This window comes from Natator depressus, chromosome 5, assembly GCF_965152275.1.
Source record: "Natator depressus isolate rNatDep1 chromosome 5, rNatDep2.hap1, whole genome shotgun sequence".
Taxonomy (NCBI): domain Eukaryota; kingdom Metazoa; phylum Chordata; order Testudines; family Cheloniidae; genus Natator; species Natator depressus.
In genome coordinates this window covers 53,150,452-53,176,034 of record NC_134238.1, presented here as the reverse complement: position 1 = coordinate 53,176,034, position 25,583 = coordinate 53,150,452, and positions in this window count along the sequence as shown.

Below are 25,583 nucleotides of genomic sequence, written 5' to 3'. Positions count from 1 at the left end.
ATGCCCTTGCCCTTCTCCAGGGCCTAAAAATACCCCAACTCCCATAGAAACACAGCTGGTGACTTAGAGTTCAGTCTCTAAGGATTTTCAGCAAGGATGGCACAGGATCAACTTTCCCACATTCAAGTCTCAAAAAGAATGAACTTAATTACCAACTTCATAAATCTTATAAAGCAACGATGTATTTAGAACATAACATGGTTATTTTATAATCCCCATAGATTAGATATTTATATATAAACAGAAGGTAAACAGGTCAGTCCTCGCAGAAACACAGTGAGAAGGAACTCAGAGTTCCCAAAAGCTTAGGTTGAGGTTGCCTGAGTCTCTGTGAGAGTCTTCAATTGCCAAATCTATACAGTCTCCTGAGTCAAAAGCAACAGCGTCCCTCCACTTGCTTGTAGGAATCCTCCAGTGGAATCCATGCAGACTCTTCCTCTGCTGAAATCACACTGTTAGCCAGGTATCTAACTCATTAACCAACCGTTCAGTTAAGTGTATAGATTTTTTTTTAAAAAATGGTTACAAGAAAAATACAAAACTGAGAATAGCAAAAGAAAAGGAGTACTTGTGGCACCTTAGAGACTAACCAATTTATTTGAGCATAAGCTTTTGTGAGCTACAGCTCACTTCATCGGTGTCCATTTTTTCATGTTCTGTGTGTATATAAATCTCCTCACTGTATTTTCCACTGAATGCATCCAATGAAGTAAGCTGTAGCTCACAAAATCTTATGCTCAGATAAATTGGTTAGTCTCTAAGGTGCCACAAGTACTCCTTTTCTTTTTGCGAATACAGACTAACACAGCTGCTACTCTGAAACCAGCAAAATAAATGACACTTCCCCATTATCACATTTAAAGAAAAGTTGGTGAATCATACTAGTTCAATTTAACTAAAACAGTTTGGCTAAAATCAAACATTCAAAGTATACAATTAAAATAAAATCTTTTCCCTCTCAGTTTTCCCTTTCTATAACTAATACTGCCAAGGCTTCCCTGTTGAAGGGTTAACAATATCCCTGATCTGCTGTAAAATGCTTCAGAGTTAAGGAAAACAGCCTGCTTTCTGCATGCTCCTGGGCTCAACTTCTCCCAACCCGCACAGGGCCCTTTAAAAGAAGCTTCTCTGACTGCTTGTCCACATGGAGTCTGAGTCCAGCTACGGGAAACCTACTGCACATACCCAAAATTACAACACCCAATTTCAGAAATTTCTGGATGTGCAGTGCTAATTGTGCACCTGCCTAGAAACAATGACCCAGACACAGCTTCCTCCTATCCATCGCCCTAATAGATCTCTTAAAGAGAGATCTTCCAATTAGGCACATGGATTACAAAATCATTTCTGTTCTGACTTTAAGAAGTGTACTTTATATGTGGTTAACATTTGCTAGCATACTGCTCTATCCTGCTAGATGCTGAGCACTCTGCCCTCATTCAGCAAGCTACTGAATCACCTGCTTAACTTTAAGTATGCACAAGAGTCATCTAATTTAAGGTAGTGATGCCCATGAGACTATTAAGCACCTGCCTGACTCTAAGTATGTTAAGTATCTTGTTGGATTGAGGCTGCAGGGTGGAGCCCTTATGGTGCAATTGTCTGGAGTGTAGGGTATTTTTATCTCAAGCAATAAACCAAAACAAGCTAAACAAAACCTAGCCTTAATTTTGTTGTGGTTGGGAGGTCCTACCAGTTCTACACTCTGTTCTTATGTATACATTCTCTAGAATGTAAAAGTGATGTATGTGAGTTCTATAGAATTATAATAATTATATAAATTAGGAGACATCATTCTATTGAGTGGTTCCAGAATGTATAGAAAATTGTACTTTTGTTTTTTGCTAAATTCCATGACTCCTCCAAAAGGATATTAAGAGATAAAATGAAACCCCAGCCTTTTCCTGTACTCTATTTTAATGTGCAGAGAGACCTCAGTTTGTGGTTCAGTGCTCAAAAGGAAATATTACATAATGGAAATCAAAGCTACATAAACTACTTCTTTTAGAGGCTTTAACAACACCCCTGACATGAAAGCAACAGCAGCCAGTTGCCTGAAACTTTCCCACTATGGTTGAAACTTCATGTCGGCAGACTGCAAAGTTACATCCAGCTTCTCGTCCACTATAACCCCTAAGTCCTTTTCTGAAGAACTGCTGCCCAGCCATTCAGTCCCGAGTCTGTAGCAGTGCATGGGATTCTTCTGTCCTAAGTGCAGGACTCTGCACTTGTCCTTGTTGAACCTCATCAGATTTCTCTTGGCCTAATCCTCTAATTTGTCTAGGGCCCTCTGTATCCTATCCCTACCCTCCAGCGTATCTACCACTCCTCCCAGTTTAGTGTCATCTGCAAACTTGCTGAGGGTGCAGTCCACACCATCCTCCAGATCATTAATGGAGATATTGAACAAAACAGGCTCCAGGACCAACCCTTGGGGCACTCCGCTTGATACTGGATGCCAACTAGACATGGAGCCATTGATCACTACCTGTTGACCCCGATGATCTAGCTAGCTTTCTATCCACCGTATAGTCCATTCATCCTGCTCATAATTCTTTAACTTGCTGGCAAGAATACTGTGGGAGATTGTGTCAAAAGCTTTGCTAAAGTCAAGGAATAACATGTCCACTGCTTTCCCCTCATCCACAGAACCAGTTATCTCGTCATAGAAGGCAATTAGTCAGGCATAACTTGCCCTTGGTGAATCCATGCTGACTGTTCCTGATCACCTTCCTCTCCTCCAAGTGCTTCAGAATTGATTCCTTGAGGACCTGCTCCATGATTTTTCCAGGGACTGAGGTGAGGCTGACTGCCCTGTAGTTCCCAGGATCCTCCTCCTTCCCTTTTTTAAAGATGGGCACTACATTAGCCTTTTTCCAGTCGTCCGGGACCTCCCCCGATTGCCATGAGTTTTCAAAGATAATGGCCAATGGCTCTGTAATCACATCCGCCAACTCCTTTAGCACTCTCGGATGCAGCGCATCCGGCCCCATGGACTTGTGCTCGTCCAGCTTTTCTAAATAGTCCCGAACCACTTCTTTCTCCACAGAGGGCTGGTCGCCTCCTCCTCATGCTGTGCTGCCCAGTGCAGTAGTCCGGGAGCTGATCTTGTTTGTGAAGACAGAGGCAAAAAAAGCATTGAGTACATTAGCTTTTTCCACATCCTCTATCACTAGGTTGCCTCCCTCATTCAGTAAGGGGCCCACACTTTCCTTGACTTTCTTCTTGTTGCTAACATACCTGAAGAAACCCTTCTTGTTACTCTTAACATCTCTTGCTAGCTGCAACCCCAAGTGTGATTTGGCCTTCCTGATTTCACTCCTGCATGCCTGAGCAATATTTTTATACTCCTCCCTGGTCATTTGTCCAATCTTCCAATTCTTGTAAGCTTCTTTTTTGTGTTTAAGATCAGCAAGGATTTCACTGTTAAGCCAAGCTGGTCGCCTGCCATATTTACTATTCTTTCTACACATCAGGATAGTTTGTTCCTGCAACCTCAATAAGGATTCTTTAAAATACAGCCAGCTCTCCTGGACTCCTTTCTCCCTCATGTCATTCTCCCAGGGAATCCTGCCCATCAGTTCCCTGAGGGAGTCAAAGTCTGCCTTTCTGAAGTCCAGGGTCCGTATTCTGCTGCTCTCCTTTCTTCCTCGTGTCAGGATCCTGAACTCGAGCATCTCATGCCTCCCAGGTTCCCATCCACTTTTGCTTCCCCTACTAATTCTTCCCTGTTTGTGAGCAGCAGGTCAAGAAGAGCTCTGCCCCTAGTTAGTTCCTCCAGCACTTGCACCAGGAAATTGTCCCCTACACTTTCCAAAAACTTTCTGGATTGTCTGTGCACCGCTGTATTGCTCTCCCAGCAGATATCAGGGTGATTGAAGTCTCCCATGAGAACAAGGGCTTGCGATCTAGTAACTTCTGCTAGTTGCCGGAAGAAAGCCTTGTCCACCTCATCCCCCTGATCCGGTGGTCTATAGCAGACTCCCACCATGACATCACCCTTGTTGCTCACACTTCTAAACTTAATCCAGAGACTCTCAGGTTTTTCTGCGGTTTCATACCAGAGTTCTGAGCAGTCATACTGCTCTCTTACATACAATGCAACTCCCCCACCTTTTCTGCCTTGCCTGTCCTTCCTGAACAGTTTATATCCATCCATGACAGTACTCCAGTCATGTGAGTTATCCCACCAAGTCTCTGTTATTCCAATCACATCATAATTCCTTGACTGTGCCAGGACTTCCAGTTCTCCCTGCTTGTTTCCTAGGCTTCTTGCATTTGTGTATAGACACTTGAGATAACTCGCTGATCGTCCCTCTTTCTCAGTGTGAGGCAGGAGCCCTCCCCTCTCACGCTCTCCTGCTCATGCTTCCTCCCAGTATCCCATGTCCCCACTTATCTCAGGGCTTTGGTCTCCTTCCCCCGATGAACCTACTTTAAAGCCCTCCTCACTAGGTTAGCCAGCCTGCTTGCGAAGATGCTCTTCCCTCTCTTCGTTAGGTGGAGCCCATCTCTGCCTAGCACTCCTCCTTCTTGGAACACCATCCCATAGTCAAAGAATCAAAAACCTTCTCTCCGACACCACCTGCATAGCCATTTGTTGACTTCCATGATTCGACGGTCTCTACCCAGGCCTTTTCCTTCCACGGGGAGGATGGATGAGAACACCACTTGTGCCTCAAACTCCTTTATCCTTTTTTCCAGAACCATGTAGTCTGCAGTGATCCACTCAAGGTCATTCTTGGCATTATCATTGGTGCCCACGTGGAGAAGCAGGAAGGGGTAGCGATCCGAGGGCTTGATGAGTCTTGGCAGTCTCTCTGTCACATCATGAATTCTAGCTCCTGGCAAGCAGCAGACTTCTTGGTTTTCCCGGTCGGGGTGGCAGATAGATGACTCAGTCCCCGTGAGGAGAGAGTCCCCAACCACCACCACCCGCCTCCTTCTCTTCGGAGCGGTGGTCGTGGAACCCCCATCCCTAGGACAGTGCATCTCATGCCTTCCAATCGGTGGAGTCTCCTTCTGTTCCCTTCCCTCAGATGTATCAGCTAGTCCACTCTCTGCATTACTACCTGTGGAGAGAACATGAAAATGGTTGCTTTCCTGTATCTGCATTGCTGGTACATGGACTGTCCTTTTTCTGCTTCTGGAGGTCACATGCTGCCAAATTTCTTCACTGTACTTCTGTCCTGCTGTGCAGCCTGCTCTGAATCTTCAGAATGTTGTGTCCATAGAAGCATATCCTGACGTCTGTCCAGGAAATCTTCAGTTTCTCTTATGCAACGCAGGGTCGATACTTGTTCCTCCAGACCTTGAACCTTCTCTTCCAATATGGAGACCAGCTTGCACTTTGTACAGACAAAGTCGCTTCTGTCCTGTGGAAGAAAGACCAACATGGCACATCCTGTGCAGATAACAACAGCTGAATGCTCACCATCCATCTGTTCAGCTGCAATAGTGGGCAAATAACGAAACAGGAATGCTACAATGTAAAGAAAATGCAATAGAAAATAACAAATTATGTCATCATATGCATTAATAGTGCATCTTCCTCATCTTGAATACTGGGCACTTCATCTAAGAAAAAATAGCAGAAAGAGAAGGGGTCCAAAGATGTAAAGTGGAAATCATTAGCGGCATGGTGAGTCTAAGATATGAGAGAGAGAGAATGAAAAGACATGAACTTATTTCATCTCCTCTCAGGCCAAACAAGAGGAAATGTGATAGTCATATAAAAGAATGCAGGATATGGCCATCAGTTGGGTACCCATTCTCAAAATAGAAAAACAAGCAGACATGCAATGAAATTGAAAGGTAAAACATTTTTTTAATAGATGCGGTCTAACTAACCTGTACAACTCACTGCTGAAAAACATAACTGGAAACAAGAAGATCATAGGATTATATATCACGTGGATAATATCCACAGCTAAGATGATAAACCATCATGTAGTAATAGAACTTCTCTTAGTGCTTGCACTGTGTGTGAGCCCTTAATACTGTTTGACCTCTTTATCTCAAATAATGCACCAAGATTCTCCACACTTAGTCAAGTTGAGCAGAACCTTGCTATGAGTAATCCCATTAAATTCAGTGGGACTACTCAGTGTGTAAAGGTAATACTCAACACTAATTTGGCTCAATATTGTAATTTTTGACTATTTTTCATGTAATTATCAATAAATGTTCATTATTTCATTTCACCAACTTTATAAATGACTGAATAATATTCATGATATAAATTCCACTGTTTCTCTTGCTGCCAACTTGTCACTAATTTTTCCACTGTTTGACCAGGGTGTGTGTGTGTGTGTAAAAAACTGATTTTAATCTTGACATTATTAATAGCTCTGTCTGCTTTCTTCTTCTAGCTTTTAACCAAGACTTCACAAACACCAGTATGGAAGATTAAAATTAATACAAAAAAGTCCAAATAAGTGTGAATCCTCACTGTTTACTTAAGATTTTTGCTTAAAATGACCAAGACGTTTTTCAGTGCAAAATGATTAACTCATATGACTAAAGTTGGCCAAGATTGTCTCTTGTCCTTTGTGCGCCGAATAAGGACTTAAAAGGCACCCCTTTACTTCTGTGTGTGCAACTCACATCACCCACACTGTGAATGGTGGAGAAAGCAGATGAATGGGCAGGGAGTGACCTTGGCTCTGCTCCTACTCCCCACGCACTGTAGCTGTTCTGATGCGGAGGGGGAAGTAAGCCTCTTTCTGCCTGGAATAAGACAGTGGGGATGGGGGGGGGGGAACAGGATGGGAACTGTGATTTAGTCCAGGGAAGGAATTTTGACTGCTTTTGGGCAGCAAAGTCCCGTTCCTTGCCTAAAGTTTGTGGTAAAAGTGTAATCTGGTCCATAATAACTGAGTGAAACTCTTTTTAAAAAAAATAAATAAATAAAATAACCATGTCTGTTAATGATAAGCCAGCTGCAATGGAACAAGGAGCCCAAGATTCCAATGTTTGTTTGAACCTCCTTAATCTGCAGGTTTGGGCTGATAGTCTCATTAGTAAAGTGGTGTAGGTGGTATTTCCTGCTTCCATTTGGGCCCAAAATGCCATAAGGACAGACTATCTTGCAGTAAGTACTTGGGCATTTTAACTGTTCCACTCTCAAACAGAGGCCAGAGAAGGGCAACAATGAAATGTACCCAAAACAGATTCATTTGAGATTTAAACTTTAGGGCAGTGGTTATTCTTTAAACACATATTTTCAATATTAAAAGATATTGTATTAAGGTGGTGATAAATCTTCAATTAAAAAAAGAGGCAAAACAGCAGTGTTCACTGTAGCAGTACAGTTTCATGTTTCCAACAGAAACTTCACAACAACTTATTCAAAAAGCCATCAGAACACAACCTGTGGGTGTCACAGACACAGAAAAAGCCCCAAACTATTTACATAAGGACAGTCAACATCATTTGTTGGAAGGTAGTCTGAGAAGCTCCCCTGTGCTTTTTTCAGAGTAGCAGCTGTGTTAGTCTATTTTCGCAAAAAGAAAAGGAGTACTAGTGGCACCTTAGAGACTGTGATAGTGTGGCTGATGTGATTAGGCCCTATGATGGTGTTCCCTGAATAGATATGTGGACACAGTTGGCAACAGGCTTTGTTGCAAGGATAGGTTGCTGGGTTAGTGGTTCTGTTGTGTGGTGTGTGGTTGCTGGTGAGTATTAGCTTCAGGTTGGGGGGCTGTCTGTAGGCAAGGACTGGCCTGTCTCCCAAGATTTGTGAAGGTGATGGGTCATCCTTCAGGATAGGTTGTAGATCCTTGATGATGCGTTGGAGAGGTTTTAGTTGGGGGCTGCAGGTGATGGCTAGTGGCGTTCTGTTATTTTCTTTGTTGGGCCCAGTAGGTGACTTCTGGGTACTCTTCTGGCTCTGTCAATTTGTTTCTTCACTTCAGCAGGTGGGTATTGTAGTTCTACACCTACAAGATCTCTATCAAGCGTTCTTACAACTACAATACCCACCTGCTGAAGTGAAGAAACAGATTGACAGAGCCAGAAGAGTACCCAGAAGTCACCTACCACAGGACAGGCCCAACAAAGATAATAACAGAACGCCACTAGCTATCACTTTCAGCCCCTAACTAAAACCTCTCCAACGCATCATCAAGGATCTACAACTATCCTGAAGGACGACCCGTCACTCTCACAAATCTTGGGAGACAGGCCAGTCCTTGCCTACAGACAGCCCCCCAACCTGAAGCAAATACTCACCAGCAACCACACACCACACAACAGAACCACTAACCCAGCAACCTATCCTTGCAACAAAGCCCATTGCCAAATGTGTCCACATAGCTATTCAGGGGACACCATCATAGGGCCTAATCATATCAGCCACACTATCAGAGGCTCGTTCACCTGCACATCTACCAATGTGATATATGCCATCATGTGCCAGCAATGCCCCTCTGCCATGTACATTGGTCAAACTGGACAGTCTCTACGTAAAAGAATAAATGGACACAAATCAGATGTCAAGAATTATAACATTCATAAACCAGTCGGAGAACACTTCAATCTCTCTGGTCACTCGATTTTAGACCTAAAGGTCGCAATATTAGAACAAAAAGACTTCAGAAACAGACTCCAACAAGAGACTGCTGAATTGGAATTAATTTGCAAACTGGATACAATTAACTTAGGCTTGAATAGAGACTGGAAGTGGATGTGTCATTACACAAAGTAAAACTATTTCCCCATGTTTATTTCCCCCACCGCTCCTCGGACGTTCCTGTTAACTGCTAGAAATGGCCCACCTTGATTATCACTACAAAAGGTTTTCTCCGCCTCCTCCCCCCGCTCTCCTGCTAGTAACAGCTCATTTTAAGTGATCACTCTCCTTACAGTGTGTATGATAACACCCATTTTTTCATGTTCTGTGTGTATATAAATCTCCTCACTGTATTTTCCACTGAATGCATCCGATGAAGTGAGCTGTAGCTCACGAAAGCTTATGCTCAAATAAATTGGTTAGTCTCTAAGGTGCCACTAGTACTCCTTCTCTGTGCTTTTTGTAACCCAGGCTGCTCTGCTCAAATTTCAGAGTTCCAAAACCGAGCTCAGTGTTGTCTTTAGCAGGCTGAAAATGCAAGCTTTGCTCCATGGATCATGACATGTTTAACCTCCTGACAGGATGAAGCACTGTAAGAGGGAGCATCTTCAACAACAGGAGTTTTTAGGATTACTATTCTGAAAAGTTTGTAGATTCTGGCAAAGTTCAGCCTTATTCTTCAGTGTGGATAGAATGAATCTTAACATGCAGTGAAATGAGAGGCAGAGTTTTGCAAATCAGGATCAATCCGAGCGAGCATCAGTTTACAGGCCACTCTCAGCTTGCCCCTTAAGATTTTGTCCGTGGACATTTTCTTTGCAGTTTTCCATTGTTTATTACTTAATGGATTTTTCTCAATCTCTCTGTATATGCAGTAAAGACAGGTTGTTCCACACTTGGATTTCAGGTGCATCATTTTAAGAAGCTTTATGACTGAGCTACTGATGCAGCAAAGTACTTAAGCATGTGAGAATACCCACTGACTTCAGTGGGACTACTCAAAGCTGGTAATGTCCACAGATCTGCTCCAAGGCCCATTGAAGTATCTAGAAATAATCCCGTTGACTTGAACTAGCATTGTATTTGGCCCTATATACTTGTCACATTCACATAAGATCTAGAAAAGACTAAAATAATGAGCATATAGTAGAAGTAGTATAAATCTAAACAATATTTGGACTGGTATGTTTTATAGTGTAGACAATATAACATCTATAATTACTGCAAGTATCTACTAGAGGTGTGTGAAATACCCATCACAAAATGCAAAACTAATTACTGAAGTCACAACTTTCACATTTTGTTACAAACTTTAAAACAAACAGATTCTTAAAGTGGGTTTCATTTAGGTACATTATTTTTTATCAAACAAATCTAGGCTTACTGCCAGGTAAAACTGCACCTGTTTTTGGTGAAGTCATCTTTATTCAATACCATGGAAATCTGAACTCTTCCACCTTTCATGGTGGGGCTATTTAAATATTCTTGCATGCTATAATAATCATGAAAAGTAATAATAAAAATCTTATATTGCCCTTATTTCACAATCATTAAATAAGCTTTGTTTGCTTTTCTCTTATCGAGACTAGCAAGAGGTGAGACGATAAATGATATTTACCTTCTTTGCTTATGTCCTATCAGGGTCTTTAGTTGAGAGTTAATGGAGATCTACAGCCCCTGTGTAATTGTTCACCTTAAGCAGCCAAGAGAATTTTCATTTCCCTGAAGAAGTTCCTAAATTACATGAAAAGATTGCATATTCTTCCAATGGATTTCAAATACTAGGAATTATCTAGTTGGGATAGTACTTTTTCAGAAATTTTAAGCCTTACTAATATGTTTTTCGTAAATTATTGCCTCATTTTAGTTGTGGATTTGGCTGAGTTGAGAACTATTAGCCAATCTGTTTTACACTTTTATTTATTTCTTCTCCCCTCCCCCTCCATCTCCATCTCCCAAACAGGTGAAATTCTAAAGAAAAACAGTTTGGGGAGAAGCTGCCAAGGGTTCACAAGACTTTCCACAGTGTATCATAAGATGATAGAATTTCTCCCACTGTTTCATATGTTAGGTACCTGTAGAGGGGTGGTCACCCTGCGGGGGGTTAAAAGCAGCCCTGGAGAAGGCTGCAGCAGGGAAAGGGATTAAGAACAGCTGGGGGAAGCTGAGTGAGTAGCTGACCACAGCTGTGGCCAGCTCCATCAGGGCTCAGCTGGCCCTTATAAGAGGGCTGTGGACCAGAAGCAGAGGAGTCTCACTCTAGCTCTGAAGTGGGAAGGGCTAGCTGCCTGGGGGCAAAGTATCTAGAGCAGAGAAGTGCTGGGGAAGGGCAAAGGGAGCTCCAGCCTGGTAAACCCCTAGGCTGCAGGCCTTGGTAAAGGCCCAGAAAGCTAGTGGGGCTGCAGAGGGGCAGCCTGGGAATAGCCCCTTGCCAGTGATGATTGGCTATTACACTGCAGTCTGCCCCAGTAAGAGGGGTTTAGATGATGACTGGCAGAAGCCACTGAGGCAAGGTGGCTTTCGAGGTTTTAGATCACAAAATTCTGTTAGCGTGCCTCTGGGTCAGGTGCATAGCTGACTGACGTCACTGGAGCTGTCCTGAATTACCCCATCTGAGAATGAGGTCATCTGTCTTTAAAAAGATTGTCTCAGCTTATGCATTCTATCTCAAATGCATACCACAGAAATTGAGACAGGGTGTTTGCAATTCACATTAATTACAGTGGGGAAGATTCTACCCCTCTCCTCCAAGGACTTGAATTAATTTCAGTGAAATAAGTGGGCCAAACATGACCCTGTCATTGTACAATACTAAACAGTCAAACATGGTTTGGAGTTTTGATTAGAAGCCTCAGCCTGTTTAAAAATATAACGGTGACTAAACTTTTTATTAAAGAAAAAAGAAACTCAGATTGTTGACGTGGGCTAGAGCTGCTACTATTAAAGTCCAATCCCATTGTCTAGTGTTTTGATCCCCCCCATCCTTCAAAGTCTCTTTAAGTACCCCCAACGCAGTGGTGTCACCCTGATTTTAAGTACAAGTCCCACACTAGTGTGACCCTGCCTGTACAGTGCATGCTGTGCAGAGGATGCCATTTTGATCTACAAAAGTGGAGAGTGAATGAAAGCTAACTACTTGAGACTGAAGGTGCTGGTATCTGTGGTTTGGGAGAAGCAATCAGAAGAATAGCTGAGTACATCATCCCCGTTGATCGATATAGAAGGTGCCTATTATTTGTTTCTCATATTTGTAAGCAGAGATAGCCAGAAAGTGGAAATTCCTTCCAGCAAAAACTTCTGCAGTTTTTAAAACTGTGAAATTTATTCACAAGAAGGGATTTCAAGAAAAGTTTCACTAAGAGAACTTGAAAGGGGATTTTTCAGTTTACCGGCTGCCCATCTAGAAGGTTTTGTTTCTGCCACAAAGTGAAAATGACAAAAGTTTTTCAGGAAGGGAGCCATCACTTTCATTTTTTCTGACAAAATCACTTTTTTTTTTTGGAGCAAAATTGATATTTTCCAGGAAATTTCAACTTTGTTCAAAGGGCATTTTCTGATGGACAATTCACAACCCTCTCTCTTAATAACTAGATGATTCACACCTGCTCTTAGTTTTTCATTCAGCAGATGCTGAGACAGCATTACTAAGAGTCCTGGCCAGAAGTTTGCTGGTGTTTGAGATGCAAACTATTATCTGAGTCTGGATTGATTAATAAGTAGATTCCATTCAACAAAATGCATTTTTAATACAGCCAAATTAGAGCTGATATTGAAGAACAAGGAATGCTGGCCTGTGTGGATCAGATGCACAGCTGATTGAAGTCACGAGAGCTTTGAGGGAACTGCATTCTGGAAAGCAGTGATTTCTGAAAAGGATCATCAAGGATGGAATGGAACATGAACTCCTAATGCAATGCTGTGGCAAAAGGGGCTAATGTGATTCAGGGATATGTAAACAGAGGAATAAGTAAGAATTAGGAGGTGTTTTTATCCTTGTGTATGGCATTGGTGAGAGCAGTACCAGAATACTGCACACGGTTCTGTTGTCTACATTTTTAAAGGGTATTGAAAAAATTGAGTGTGCAGTAGAGTCACAAATGATTCAAGGTTGTTGAAAATGCCTTATGCTGAGACAAAGAGCTAAAGAGCTTAGTTTGTTTAGTTTATCGTACAGAAAATTGAGAGGACTTGGTAAGTGTCTAGTGTCTAAGTATTTTCATGGGGAGAAAGTACACCAGGTACAAAAATGTTCTCTAATCTACCAGCAAAGGCGTAACAAGAACCAGTGCCTGGAAGCTGAGGCCAAACGAATTCAAATGAGAAATTAAGTGCATTTTGAATAGTGATGGTGATCAGCCATTACAACAAACTACCAAAGAAAGTTGTGGATTTTCAGTCTCTTTCAAGGATGTGATAATAAAGTCAAACAAGTTTCTGGGCTCATTATAAGGGTAACTGGATCAAATGTATTGGCCTATGAAATACAGGAGGTCAGACTAGGTGATCTAATAGTCCCTTCTACCCTTAAACTGTATGAATCTATGCCTTTTTAATGTGTAGATTATTGCAGTATATGATACGTAGTACTACACTCACTGTCCCATGATGCAGTTTTCTCCATCCAATCATTCTATGAGCTTCCAGTCACATTTTGTGCCACTTTTCAACAGCCCTTGTAAAATGTGCGCCTGGCATCTCTATCTGAAAGCATGGATCCTGCTCTCAAGTCTTGTGATAAGCGTTATGCACACAATGCAGCTGATGCTACGGTAGTTCATGAGCTGCGAATCTGATAATGACACTGTAGTGTCTGCCTGCTGTATGCTATGGAAAGAAACAATTCAAGATTGCTTTTGGCATTCATGGAACAGCTGCACATGGTGGACTGACAGTACTGGCCTTGGGGAAGCAAGCATTGAGTGATGGGATCACATTGTGCTGCAGGTATGGGATGACAAGCAGTGGCCTCAAAACTTTGGATGCACAAAGCCACCTTCCTTGAACTGTGTGTGGAGCTCACCCCTGCCATTCAGCACAGGGATATCAAACTGAGATCTGCCCTCACTGTGGAGAAGTGAGTGGCAATCACTGTGTGGAAGCTGGCAACTCCAGACTACTACCGATCAGTTGGAAATCAGTTTGGAGTTGGAAGTTCACCATGGCGTTTGCAGTCATGCAAGTGTTCAGGACCATTAATCACCTCCTGCTACAAAGGACTGTGACAATGGGAAATATGTAGGAAATAATGGATGGCTTTGCAGCAATGGGATTCCCTGACTGCAGCCAGGAGATAGATGGCACACATATCCCAATTTTTGCCCCCAGACCACCTTGTGACAGTGTATATCAACAGAAAGGGCTACTTTTCTATGGTATCACAAGCCTTGGAGGATCACTGGAGTCATTTCACTGATATTAACATGGGGTGGTCAGGGATGGTGCATGACACACACATCTTCAAGAACACTGGCCTGTATAGAAAGCTGCATGCAGGGACTTTCTTTCCAGATCAGAAGATTCCAATGGGGAATGTGCAAATGCCCATAGTTATTCTGGGAGACCCAACCTACCCCTTGTTCCTGTGGCTCGTGAAGCCTTACACTGGAAACCGTAACAGCAGCAGGCTCAGCAGGTGCAGAATGATGCTTCAATGTGCCTTTGGCAGATTAGAGTCACTGGAGCTGCCTTTTTGGCAGGTTCGACTTCAATGAGGAAAATATTCCCATGGTCATCACAGCCTGTTCTGCTTTGCATAACATTTGTGAAACTAAGGGGGGGAAAGTTTCCCTAGGGGTGGTTGGCTGGTGGCTGCTTTTGACCAGTAAGATACCAGGGCTGATAGACGGGCTCAGCAGGGGGCTATTTGAATCAGGGAGGCTTTTGAAGGAGCATTTTGACAAAAGACACATTACTGGGGCTCATTCTGTAGTGTTCTGAGCCAGGCATTGCTTTCTTGCACTACAGTATGACTGTTGTAATGATTGCTGTGTGTGCACGTTCACTGTATTCTGCTAATGCACTGATTGCTCCTGTGTATGAATTTCAGCAGCAATCACTGTGATTTGTAGACAAAGATTCATTTTTTTTTCTGTAAGTACATTTTCATTCATCAGCAATACAAACATTTTTATTTTCTAAAATGGACATGACAGCCAAGCACTTCTTGAAATGAGGCTCTCTCGGCTGGGTGGATGTCCAGCTGTCATTCTGAAGCATGTCCCTAAGGGTGGAGTACTGGGATGGCCTGGGAACATGTGAGGAAGGGGGTGGGGGACTTTGGGAAGGGCATGGAAGGCAGTTCTGTAGGGGCTGCAGGGGGAGGTGAGTACGCATATGTTCTACCTGCAGCACAATCAGGGACCTCCTCATGTCTTAGTTCCTCCCCCTGTATCATCTGCTCCTGCCCCTGTTTCCTTGCCCGGCTATCCGTTCTCAGTCTTTCATTTATAGTCTCTCTCCATGCTCTCTGCTCACTATCGGCTGCATCAGACGAATGCAACGCCTCCCTGAATATGTCTTCCTTACTCCTCCTGCTTTGTCTCTTTATCACTCAGAGCAGCTCAGGCAGCATGCAGGAGGAAACCCCCCAGGGCACATCTGCAGAAGCTAAAGAAACAATAAACAGAAGCACTACAGTGAGTGCACTCACAGCCTTGATTCGTACAAATTAGATACATCACTGTCTCACTTTCCCTTGGCAGGCACACAGTGTAGCAAGAGCCCTAACCAGGGTGAGTTGGGCCTGGGGAGGAGAAGGGGGCAAGATGGGACAAAGAGTGAGGCAGTTCACAGGGGTATCAATACAAGTGCCATGGGCCACTATTGTGAATACTGGCACCGTTTTCCACAGGTAGGGGGTAATGGAAGCTGATATCTCGCTCCTGAGGGTAACTGAGGATGCAAGGGTGCAGCTCCTGCATGTATATGGCTACAGAGCGGGTCCATATTCTGCTTATGTGTGTGCTGCTTTGGTGCCTTCAGAGGTAATCGCCGATTGGCATGGCAAAGTTTCCTACCCGGGGAAGAAACAAGGCTGCCCTCCCAAGGAACCTTTGACAGAAGATTGCAGAGTACCTCTAGCTCCAGGAAAGTTTCCTAGAGATGTCTATGGAGGATTTTTGGGCCATCCCTGTGTGCATCAACAAGCTTTTCTGCAGTGCCCCCCTTAGCCTAGCTTGTACAGGGGAATGAGATACACATGCAAACAGTGCTAGTGTTCATTGTTTCTCTCTCTCTCTCTCTCTCTCCACTCCTGGAACAAAAAAAAAAAAAAGAGAGCTCTACCTCCTGTCTCCCTGCAGTATCAAAGCACAATGAATACTTACTGGACCTCCCCTCTCCTGCATCGGGTGTGGCAGAGCTGGAGGGCTGGGACTGACCAGACTCCTTCGGAGTTAAAAAGAGGTCCTGGCTCACCGTGCCTACGGATGTCCCTGTCACCTGTCCCCCATCCTTCAACTCTACTTCCTCATGCACCACTTTGTCCTTGAGGTTCACTGTGCCGGCTGCTGCCTCCACCCCCCGAAGTAGGTCTTGGCAGTGGAGGTGGGGTAGCCATCGAAGAGGGCGTGCAGATCCTTGTAGAAGCAGCATGTCTTTGGTGATGCACCAGACCAACGATTGGCTTCCATTGCCTTCTGGTATACCTGCCTCAGCTCCTTGATCTTAGCACAGCACTGCTGTGTCTCTTTTGTGCCCCTTCTCCTTCGTGCCACAAGCAATCTGCCCATAAGTATCATAGTTCCTACAGCTGGAGCAGAGTCGTGACTGCACTGCCTCCTCTTCCCACAACTCTGGTGTACTCCAGGTGGGAGCATGTTTGCTTTGGGGAGCCAGCATGGTCAGCTGGGAAGATGTGATGTGACCTCTCCAGGCCGAGCAAACAGGAAATACATTTTCAAAACATTCTTGGGCCTTTCAAGGGAGTGGGGGCACATGCCTGTGTACCTTGCTGCAGAGCAGTGGAGTTCAAACTAGTGACCAGAGTAGTCAAGATGGACATTGTGGGACCTCTCCTAGAGGCATCTTAGAATGACATAAGCAATGCAGTGTGTACAGTGTCACTCTAACCAGATTGCAAAAAGCTCTGTGCCTCTCCTCCAGATGGTTTTATTATGTTGGCACAGCAGGAGAGTTAAATCGGTGGGAGGAGTATTGCAGTGTGTGCATCTCTACTTTTTTGTCAATGAAGGCTGACTTTTGTTGACAAAACTGTGTAGTGTAGACATGGCCTCAGTCGCTGTTCTGTCTCAGTTTTTTTTTACAGCCACACACCTGGTCACGATACCCAATAGAAACCTACATTTTAATGGTACTAGTTTCCAGGCAGACTCTAAGAGGGACTGTTTTTGATGTGGCCTCTTAGTTGTAAAACAAATTGTCTTAAGTAAAGGGTTCATTGATACATCAGTTTTAATTCAGCTCATAATAAAACGTCACATAGCACAAAATTATATCGAGAGGGTGCTGCTACCAATGCTCTCTGAGGGGGTCCTTCACACTTGAATTGATCTCCTTTCTTGGCCCAGTGATCTTACACTTTATAGGTTTGGTAGGAATCTTGGTTATGAAGGAAGGAAAGAGTTTCTGCAAATACCAGCTTCTATTTTTCTTGAAGGTTCTTTAAAATTCTTGGGCATCTCCCATTTTCAGTGGCATAAAGCTCTTATTTCAGCCTGACATTTGCCCAAGGTCAGTTTATCAGCAATCTCTATTTGCCCTCTATCTAGCCTTTATCATTTCTTGTAGGCATTACAGTAGAAGTGGATCTCAAGCAAGGATTTAAAAGAACACGTGGTGGTGGTCTTTCAGAGCGGTGCAGACAGGATGTTTCATAAGATAGCATGAAGGTGCTTGTGCTTGAAGTAGAGACAAATAGGTATTTAAGGCTGGCACCTTCTGCAGCACAGTCAGCTGAGTAAGTTACAAAAGCAGCTAATAGGAAAGAGTATTAGAGGTCCTTAAAGGAAAGACTAAAAGCTTATATTACTCCTGCGGGAATTCTGTGCGAAAAAAATTTAAAATTCTGTTGTTTTTTTTCAAAATAACACAATATAATCACACCAGTTTCAATTATTTTGATTGTTTATTTCAAAATATCTGTCTGCAAGTATGTCTGTAACAACAAAAAAGAGTCAGTGTTTTGTTTTGTTTTTTTGACAAATAGATCCATTACTAAGCATATTAATACAGAATGTTGAGTAATAATCCATTTAAACTACAATACAGACCCATATTTCCTGCACCCCTTAGAAGCAGCGCAAAGGCTTGGGGAAGTCAGGGATAATAGAAGAGCTGAGGGAGAGGGAAGTAATTGCTGGGAAGGAGTCCAGGAGTGAAACTGGAGAGTTGTCGATTGTGGAATAAGTATGGAACCATTGTTTTTGGGGGGCAGGAGGAATTGTTAGTGAGTAGGGGAGCCTCCCCCCGTGGAGACCCTTGCTGACCTCTAGCCTCTCCCAATCAGTCAGGCACATCTGCTCCTGTCCCCATGAGTCCCTGCCTCCCATCCCCATGTGGCTCTGTGCTGCCACTCATTCACCTCTCCTCCCCCATCCCTGGTGTCCCTGCACCCTCATCCCCTGCACCCCCTCCTCCAGTCCCTATGGGTCCCTGCACCCCCACTCAGCCACCCCCATCCCCATGTGGCTCTGCACCCCTCTGGTGTCCCTGAACCCACATTCAACCACACCTGATGTAGGAGAGGGAGCTCCAGTAAGTATTCATTGTGCTTTGATACTAAAGGGAGACATGAGGTAGAGCTCTCCTCTTTTTTTTTTCTTCCAGGAGTAGAGAGAGATAGAAATAACACACACTAGCACCATTTGCATGTTCTTCCCATTCCCCATATGTCCCTTCTCACCCCATGTGTTCTTGCACCTCCACTCAGCCTGATCACCACCCCATCCATCCCAGCGCCCCCTCCCCATCCATCCCTGCATCCTTATTCCCCTGTCCCCATGTTCCCTGCACTCCCTAGCCTTCCATCCCCATGTGTCCCCACACCACCCTGCTCCAGTCTACCCCCTACACTAGCCCTTCTGACCCTCCCCAGCAGCCTCATGTGCCACATTCTCTGTCCCCCCTCACATATCCTGTGCCTCCTCACCTGGCCCTGCAGGCAGGGTGCAGTGAGGAATGCAGCCTCTGCAACCTCCTTATCAGATGCTGACAGCTATGGCCGGTGAATGGTGAGCTGGCTGCCTCTGTTCTGGCACCACAGAAGACCCTGGTGGGCAAAAGGCATAACTTCAAAACCTCTCTGGCAGACTGTATTTTCTGCTGACAAAAAAAAAATATGTGGGACACATGAATTCTGCGAGTGCGCAGTGGTACAAGAATTCCCCCAGGAATTGTACATGGGGGATCCAATGGAGTGATGGGGGTGGGGAAGGGCATTATGTGTTGAGAACAATGGACAAAGAAGATGATTTTAGTAGCTATATTTTGAAAGGGCTTGAAGAACGCAATATAGATGTTAATGAGGCCATGAGCTTATAAAATTTGCAGATGACACCAAGCTGGGAGGTGTTGCAAGCAGTTTGTAGGAAAGGATTAGAATTTAAAATGACCTTGACACACTGGAGAATTTGACTGAAATCAAGCAGATGAAACTCAATAAAGACATGCAAAGCACTGCACTTAGGAAGGAAAAATCAAATGTGTAACTGCAAAATGGGGAATACTGGCCAGGTGGGGTAGTAAAGGATCTTGGGGTTTATTATAGTTGATCACAAATTGAATATGAGTCAATAATGGGAAGCAGTTGCAAAAAACGTTATTATTATTATTATTATTATTATGGGTGTATTAATGGGAGTGTCTTATGTAAGACCGAAGGTAATTGTCCCTCTTTACTGGGCACTGGTAAGGCCTCAGCTGGAGTATTGTGCTCAGTTTTGGGCATAACAATATAGGAAAGAGGTGGACAAACTGGAGCGAGTCCAGAGGAGAGCTACAAAATGATAAAAGGATTAGAAAACCTAACCTATGAGGAAAGGTTAAAAAACTGGGCATGTTTAAAAGAAACCTGATTGAGAAGAAAAGACAATTGAGATGGGGAACCTAATAACATTCTTCAAATATGTTAAGGGCTGTGGTAAAGAAAACTGTGATCAATTGTTCTCCATGCCCACTGAAGGTAGGGCAAGAAGTAATGGGCTTAATCTTCAGCAAGAGAGATTTAAGTTTGATATTAGGAAAAACTTTCGAACTATAGGAATAATTAAATACTAGAATGAGCTTCCAAGTGAGGTTGTGGAAACCCTGTCTTTGGTGGTTTTTAAGAACAGATTAGACAAGCACCTATCAGGGATACCTCCTTTGGTATCCTACTGTTAATTGAATTGTCTCTTTAGACTGACCTCCCACTTGGTAAGGCAACTCCCATCTTTTTACGTGCTGTGTATTTATACCTGCTACTGTATTTTCCACTCCATGCATCTGATGAAGTGGGTTCTAGCCCACGAAAGCTTATACCCAAATACATTTGTTAGTCTCTAAGATGCCACAAGGACTCCTCATTGTTTTTACTGATACAGACTAACACGGCTACCACTCTGAAACCTGTCGGGGTGGTTTAGGTTTAGTTGGTCCTGCCTTAGTGCAGGGACTGGACTAGATGACCACGTGAGGTCTATTCTAGCCCTAAATTTCTATGATTCTGTGTCTATACCATTACCTGTGATTTATGGATCCATAATACCAAATTCATGGTGGTTTTTTTTACTACTCTCTCTTTTTTTTTTTTAAATGACAGAAGTGATGAGTCCACATCACTGGCTAAGTGTTAACATTAATTTTTAAAGAGAACAATTTGGTTTTAACTAAAGAAATTTAAAAACATATTAACTCAAACTTTTTCCGTGGCCCTGCAAATTGAAAACTGCTTTCTAAATTTGTTTAAAATCCAGAAACCAAGCAGATCTTGCATGGGATGTGAAAATCTGTTTCTAGTAGAAATGCTGACAGACTATTAACTGTAGTGAGTCTAGTAGGCGTTGCTCTTACATAACTGATGTATAAACGCTGACTTTTCTAATGTTATCAAATTTGTTACATTTCACATTTGCTGACATTTAAAGTATGTACATCCAACAATTGATTTCTTTTGGACTTCTTTACAATTTTAAATAAGATGAATGTAAATTGATTTTTCCTTGCTTTCCTGCAATATCAATTTATATTCAATTTATTGTGCTGAGTTATCTGAGAACAGCTACTTCATATTTACCTGTTAGAAGTATTAAAATAACAGTATATGATATTCTTAAATATATATATTTATTTTTAGAACGTCTTCTACTGTTTTCATATATGTATATGGCCAATTTTATTTTTTATTCTTTACTCTACATATGTGCTTGGTTTACAATGAAAATGCATGATGTAGGAGGAAAAAAAAAACTTCACACAATGTTTGCTTGAGTGTGGACTTTTTTTCTTTTCATTTTCCTACATTAGTGTAAATATTCAAATTGTTGCATGTTGTATCTAAAATATGATCTCAATGCTCTGTGTAGTAGGAAAAATAGCAAGATAGCCATTCATTACTTGAGAGAAGTAAGGATTGTACATATGATGATTAGTTGTCTTCGTGATATTACTTACAAAGGCAACACAGAAAACAATTGGTTTTGATCTATTTTTATTACAGTCTGACCCACTAGAACAACATTAAGTGATTTTTAAAGGCCTGCACTGAGCACTTCAGAAAAACCTTACTTTTCCATGGTGATACGATAACAGAGGCCAGAGTCTGTTACTGTTGCCAGCCTGTTGGCAGATGCTGGAATCCAGCAGAAGTTTCCAGTTAATTAGGGCTTGATCCTGACTTGATCCAAGTCAATGGAAAATGTCTATTGATTTTAATGGAGCAGGGTCAATCCATTACTGCTGATTCACTGGTGTAATCAAAGCTCAGCAGGGCAGGGACCATCTGGCACAATGGGGACCTCAGGCACGGCTGCAGTACAAATAGTAAGTGATGATAACATTAACAGACTCTACCTTGATTATAAAGAATGCGGAAGTACCCTCTAGACAATAAATAAAAACGTATATTTAAACTTGCTTCAGCTGCATCTATCAAAACTCTAGACACATTCCAGGCATGTAAAGTTTTTGTTTGCCAGAATATAATTACACACATTTAAAAGTAGAGCTGAGTGGAGAACAGTAATTCAGTTTCATGCAGTGTTTCAAAATTAGATTTCATTCTGATTCAGAACAAAACCTCAGAATTCTCTACAAAACAGCTGCCTTGACAGACTGTCACATGGTGTATCCTAGCCCCATAACAGTCTGCATTGTGATTGCTGGGAGTCAGGGAGCCCAGGCTGCACTAGAACTACAAGCATAGGCAGTGCAGAGCCAGGGCTTCCACTCTGCCTGTTCCCCAGCAACTCACCAGGCAAGCTGCCAAAGACAGGTAACCTGGGAGGAAACAAAGCAGGTTTCTGACAGAATCCTGCCTAGTTTCTAGTGAAATGTTGTCAAAAATTGACATGATCATGGAGAACATTTCAATTTTGATGAACTGGCAAATTTGGACAAATGTTTTGTCACAATTTTTCTGATCCATTCTACTTAAGAGACATCTTAAATAATTGTGTCAGGTGAATGGAGCTGTACCATGAAAAAGGGAAATATAGTGTGCTAACAGCAGTTACATTAGAAAAAAGATAATGTTTAGATAGTAATGAAAGTCAAATGGGAAACAAATATTACTAGTAAGTGTTTTTGGTCTAATTTACTGTTTGACTATTTCCCATCTGAACATGTCTAGTGAAAGCTTCCAACTGTTGGTGTTATGCCTTCTCCTGCTAGACTAAAGAACCACATTCTATCAGGTATTTTACCATTGACCTCAAGATTTCACTCTTGTGGTATATTACAGAGCAGTAAACTTTTACAGGCTGAGGACCGACTGGCTAAGTAGCAGTTCTGCAGAAAAGGACCTGGGGATTACAGTGGACAAGAAGCTGGATATGAGTCAGCAGTGTGCCCTCGTTGCCAAGAAGGCTAACAACGTATTGGGCTGTATTAGTGGGACCACTGTCAGCAGATCGAGGGAAGTGATTATTCCTCTCTATTCGGCACTGGTGAGGCCACAACTGGAGTATTGTGTCCAGTTTTGGTCCCCCCACTGCAGAAAGGATGTGAACAAATTGGAGAGAGTCCAACAGAGGGCAACAAAAATGATTAGGGGTCTGGGGCACATGACTTACAAGGAGAGGCTGAGGGAACTGGGGTTATTTAGTCTGCAGAAGAGAAAAGTGAGGGGGGATTTGATAGCAGCCTTCAACTACCTGAAGCGGGGTTCCAAAGAGGATGGAACAAGGCTGTTCTCAGTGGCACCAGATGACAGAACAAGAAGCAATGGTCTCGAGTTGCAGTGGGGGAGGTCTAGGTTGGATATTAGAAAACACTATTTCACTAGGAGGGTGGTGAAGCACTGGAATGGGTTACCTAGGGAGGTGGTAGAATCTCCATCCTTGGAGGTCTTTAAGGCCCAGCTTGACAAAGCGCTGGCTGGAATGATTTAGTTGGTGTTGGTCCTGCTTTGAGCAGGGGATTGGATTAGGTGACCTTCTGAGGTCTCTTCCAACCCTAATATTCTATGATTCTAAGTCTGAGCCCTGATCCTACAACATGTTCTAGAAGTATGTTTGTTTAACCTAAAACTTATTTATTTATTTCACTGGGAAAACTGAAACAGTTTCATTACCGGTTGATCCGAATTTATTTATTTATTTAATAATTTTATCAGTTTGGTCAGTGAATGAAAAATGTATTGTTTGAACAGCTCTAATTCAGTATCTGACATGCCATGTCATGTGTACGCTGCAGCTAGGAGTGAGCCTCCTGCCCCACATAGGCAGACTCCAAGTACTGTGCTTAAAAATAGTGGTGTGGGTGTTGCAGACCAGGTTGGAGCTCAAACTCTGAAGCTCATCTGACTTGAGAGCCCAAGCTCCAGTCTGAGTTGCAGCATCCATGTTGCTATTTTAAGATTGTCTACCTGGACTGGGAGGCTCACTCCCAGCTGCAGTGTAGACACTCCCAGTGTCAGTCTCAGCAAAGAGATCAAACATATCAGTTATTTAGAGTAGTTCTGTGATGGAGACTCCTGGATAGTTGGACAGTGATTCACTCACTTCATATACTATAAACTATTAAAGGCCAGCTATTTAGAAATAAAGTACTTTGCATCCTATTACCACTCCCCTGAGACATTCACTTCCTGAAAATATTGTAACTTTTACAGCTGTAGGGAAATAACCCAAGGTCACTAAGACAATAGGATAATCTGCCAACAGAGGTCATGGATTATGCATATATAAGGTATTACTACTGTTTTGCTTAGAAGAAATAATGAAGATTGTGTGCACATCTCTGTATTTTATTTTGGGCTGCAGTAGACAGAGGGACTAAATAAACCTAAATGGGCTTTCCAAACCCGCTATGTACGAATTTATAAAGTCATTTTTTTCACACAAACATTGCAATAGCTTTAAAAGTTCTAACTCATTTTTCAGTTTGATTTTTTTAGAGTATTATGACTTCAGAAATATCATTATCCAGCCCCTCTTACGCTTTACAAATATCACCCAAAAGGAAAGCTTTTTGTTGTTGATCAGTATTTAGTTTTAACACATTGGGGAAAAGATCATTCCTAATAATGATACTTTGCATTTACATAGTGTTTTACATCTTCAAATCACTGTACAGATATTAATGAATGGGGAAACATGTTAGAAAGCATCTGATGGTGGTTATATGTATTTATTTTAAAGACAAATGCACAAACTCCATAGAGAATTTTTCAGACTGTACCGAAATAAAGTTTTTGTTGTAGCATGAAAAACCATATCTTACAAAGCCATCTCTTCTCATGTAAATTTATATGGTGACATTGACTTCAAAAGACTCATATATGATTTTGATCATGACAGAGAGAGTATACTTATAACATTTATGGATGATACCAATCTGGGTGGGGTTGGTAGCATTTTGGGGGACAGGATTAGAATTTAAAATGAGCTTGATAAACTGGAGAAATGGTCTGAATTCAATAAGGACAAATGCAAAGTACTACACTTAGGAAGGAATAATCAATTGCACGAATACAAAATGGAAAAGGACTTCCTAGGAAGGAGTACTGCAGAAAAGGAGCTGGAGGCTATAGAGTATCACAAACTAAATATGAGTCAACAATGTAATACTGTTGCAAAAAAAGTAAACATCATTCTGGGATGTATTAGCAGGAGTGTTGTGAGCAAGACATGAGAAGTAATTATTTCCACTCTACTCAGCACTAATAAGGCCTCTAATGGAGTACTGTGTCCAATTCTGGGCACTACACTGGGGGAAAGATGTGGACAAATTAATGAAAGTCCAGAGGAAAGCAACAAGAATGATTAATGGTCTAGAAAACATGACCTACTGGAATGACTGAAAAGAACTTGTTTATTTAATCTGGAAAAGAGAAGACTGAGGGGGGACATGACAGTCTTCAAGAACATAAAAGGTTGTTATAAAAAGGAGGGAGTTCTCTTTAAACACTGAGGATGGAACAAAGAAGTAAAGGGCTTAAATTGATTCCAGGGGTATTTAGGTTAGACATTAGTAAGTTTTTCCTAATCATAAGTCCTTACAATTCAATGGCCTCCAATAGGCTGTTCTATCTGCCAGAGATCCTCCCACAAAGACATTCCTTATGCTGACAGCTCTAATTAATGTGGATATTCCCCTACCTAGGGATTAAGCTGATTTTTTGTCCCTTTGTGCATCTCCAGCAGCAAAGAGCAGGGGCTGCTGAGGCCTAGAATCTGGACGTCCAGCCATGTCTTCAGCCTGGCATTGTTTCAACTTATTTTAGTTCCCAGTTCAGCAGGGCACTTAAGCATGTGAGTTGTCCCATTTAAGTAAAAAAAAAATTAAACAAAAATTCTTCTCAGGAGTATTTGTGTGAATAGCTAGTTGAGCTATCAAGTGCTCTGTGCTTTTT